Below are 3,534 nucleotides of genomic sequence, written 5' to 3' on the forward strand. Positions count from 1 at the left end.
GGTCTGCAGGCCGCTGTGGTACAGCTGGGGTGGTGGGGACTCTGCGGGGTGTGCCGCGGGGGGCCGAGCCGTGGTACAGGTATTGTGCTCAAGGAGCGGCAGTAACTGATGTGGTATGGCTGTATGTGGATACTGTGTACGTTTCCCTGGTGCCTTTACTCGCAAAGGGTCGCCCATGACAGAGGAAACCACGAAGCTCTCTTCTTCCTAAAGCACTAGAGAAGTTGTCAAAGATTTTGGTGGTAATAAATTTAGTGTTGCTGGGGAAAACAACACTGCTTCAGCCACCAGTGGTTCAGATGTATCTTAAATGTCTTTTTGAAGATTATATCAAATAGTTATTTTTTGCTAATGTAATGCTGATACATGATTAGTAGGGAAGGGAGGTTTGTCCAGCTGGCCTCAGTCAATGGAATAACTTGAAATTTACCCTGCTTTTAATTTCAAAGGATCTTTGTGTACGCAACCGATGTTTATACTAGATTTACTTTGCATATGGGAAATTAAAGGAGAGCTACTTCTTAATTTCCAGCTCCAAACTGAAGGTCCTTCCAAACATCAGACATGCTAGTTAACTTTGTGGTAGTATTTTAATGTCACTCCTGCAGCTAAGGAGTTTGAGACCTGATTATGATAGTTTAACACCTTCCTATTTTTTTCTGTGATTTTCTGTATCGCTATTGGTACAATATGAAACAAGCTGGTATTTCAGATATTGATTCTAGTACTTTGATTTCACAACAGCGACTGCTTGTTACATTATGTTTGTCATGATTTCCTCTTGATTGTGGCTTATTATTTATCACATTCTGATTTAATATATTAATTAGTCTTGCTTTCCCTAGTATCTAAAGTTATCAGATGTTAGCAGCTAAAATCTGTAACTTTCATATATGAAGCTTTAAAATTTTCATAACAGAATATTAACCTGTTTTTTGTGTTAGAGCAAATGTTAGATTATGTGTCCTCTTAATTTTTATCAGCAATTGTAGCTCATGTGCTATGCAGGCAGGCAATATTTAAGTGCATTAAAATATACTTCCAAGAAGCCATGGGCAGACTCTCGGATTCCATTTAGAGTAAATGTATATGTTAAGATTCACAGGTGTAAAGGTAGAGTAGATAGCTTGAGGCTGTGCTGAACATGTGATGCACCTTTGAATAATCTTCAAAATTCATTCTAGTGTGTTTTTTCAGCCATTGCAACCTGAATCTAAGTCTTTTTTTGACTATGTAATCAACACTGACTGAAAACTTTCTTGGGGTTTTGAATGTTATTCTAATAACTTTGTTTTTTCTCCCTGGCTACTTTTGTAAGGTTTCTTTTAAGGCTTCCTATACTTAATTTTTTTTTTTTTTTGTAGGATTTAAACTACATTTCCTCACCTGCTCATTATATTTATTTCTTCATGCTCTCCTTTTCTCCACTCTTTTGCTACTTCTGAGGCCTATGATGAGCTTTGTCTTTCCAAAGACTAGAAATGACTTTACTGAAAACTTCCTGGTCATCTGGAGTGATCAGGATAGCTTTTCTTTCCATCTTAGTTGCTGAGTACATTTCCTACATAGTGCTATAATCTACCTGGTTTGAATTCACCTTGCTTCTGTATCTTCTTTAAGGTCTAGAATTTTGAGTTTCTATAATTAACTTGGATGTCCCTAAGATTAAGCAGACAAAAATCTGCAGTTAAAAAAATACTATACTTGTTATGTACTTTTCCGGGTCTGATGTACTCAGTTACAGAAAGTAATTGACAGTCTTGTCCTTGGAGATGTTCGTATAAGGTGACAACTACTTTCCTGGCTAGAAGAACTAGGTGGAGCTTGCTCTGGAAAGAAGTCAGAACAACATGTGAGTAGACAATGGTGCTGAATAGGTTACTTTTCAGCAACCCAGTTTGCTTTTGCTCCCATAGGGAATTAGGTGTTCCGTGGCACTCATTCTTCATTACATTGTGAGAAAAAAAATTTCTATTTATCATCTGTATTGAGGTCTGTACAAATACTGTACTGGGAAGAATCTAAATTAATCTTGATTATTAGGAAGCATCTAAAAAGCTGGATGTCAGTTTGAGGACTTAAGTGGCCTAAAGTTAAGTTCTAGTAACACTTTTCTTCTTGGAACTTTCTCTTGAGATTTTGTTCGAGTCATAATTTCTTAGTAATTCAAAGGATGTTGTAGGTCAAGATAAATGTGTGGTAGCAGCATGGCATATAGAAAAATTCTACAGAACTGATCTCCATTGTGTGGCTGTAGTGTGTAATAGTGTTTCCTTTTAAGCACACTAACTTCATGTTTTTAGTAATTTGTATGAAATTCCTGTCACTTATGTTTAAAGCACTGAAATAATGCTCACAGAAGCCATTTAGAGAACAAGATGTTAGCTTTCTAAAATTGGGAAACTCCTGAGACCTGCATTCCAAGTAGTTTACTTTAAATTTTTTTTTATGTGTACTTTCTTTTGATTGCAAATTGTATATTAGGGAGAATATCTGACCAATGTTTACCACTAATATAATTTTTGTTTACAGATAATTTAATTCCAAACTAATTCTGAAACTATCATTTCAGTATATGCAAAAAGCATGTTGTTTAAATTCTTGAACCTAAGGAACAGATTAAAACCAATATCTTCCAAATGTTGTAGCATCGAGCACTTGCTTTTATCAAATTGTGTCCAAGTCAAACTCGTTTGCGTAAAATCTCTCTTTGTTGGATTCTATCAGAAATGTGAAATAGAGACTTCTCAATTTCCTGTCTGCAACAGACATCACTGCACCACTGTTCCTTCCAGTAAGCATGTCAAGTATGTCATGAACAAGTTGTGCTTCTAGGGAAACTTACTGTAAATAGCAGTTGCTGGACTAGCAAACTCAACTAAATTAAGGCAAAGTGTGATAGTCAATAAAATGACAGTAGATTGTGTTAGGGCCTCTAAACATCCTTAATCACAACAGCACCTTGCAGCTTCGCTGTTCTGTAGCATCTATGACTTATTTTTGTACTATGGTTTATTAAATTTGTAAGTGTATATAAGATGTAATTGCATTTGGGTGACTTTTTGTTTGTTTCTGTGTCAAGGCATGGTTCGGAGATGTAAGGGAATAGTTAAAACCTTCTCTCCCCCACCCCAGGATTAATAAGATTTCTATTATCTAAGTTTTGTTTGAATCTCAGGTATGAGAGAAGTGAAAAACTGCTGAAAAAGCAGCATCAGCCTGAATTCTTGTGGTTCATTTTTTGTCATAGTTTTGAATATTCACAGGGTTCTTAGTAAAATTGATCACAGCTTCCTTGTGGGCTGTGGGCTTTACTATATTTTATGTTAGTTTTTCTTCTTTTTTAGAAGTCATTTTAAAGTATTCACTGTTGACTTTGCTTGGAGTAGGAGACTGAACTAGATAACTTCCTGGGGTTGCTTCCAACCTGAATTGTTCAGTGATTTGAGGTATGCAGTGGTTGTGGTAAGAAAAAAGTGTCATTAGTACAAAAGTAACAAGAACAAAAACTGTGTGACACATAGCAGCTAGTGT

At 36.1% G+C, this 3,534-nt stretch overlaps 1 protein-coding gene across 1 annotated transcript in view; it reads left to right on the plus strand.

The window, feature by feature from the left end:
• The first annotated feature begins 699 nt into the window (after nt 1-699).
• Nucleotides 700-3,534, plus strand: part of GSPT1 (G1 to S phase transition 1) — a 24,809-nt gene continuing 21,974 nt past the window's right edge. Inside the window, exon 1 of the mRNA XM_009572511.1 lies at nt 700-703. The gene's annotated coding sequence lies outside the window, so the exon portion shown is untranslated. The remainder of the gene's footprint in view (nt 704-3,534) is intronic.

Source organism: Fulmarus glacialis, unplaced genomic scaffold (assembly GCF_000690835.1).
Source record: "Fulmarus glacialis isolate BGI_N327 unplaced genomic scaffold, ASM69083v1 scaffold48070, whole genome shotgun sequence".
NCBI classification, from domain to species: Eukaryota; Metazoa; Chordata; class Aves; order Procellariiformes; family Procellariidae; genus Fulmarus; species Fulmarus glacialis.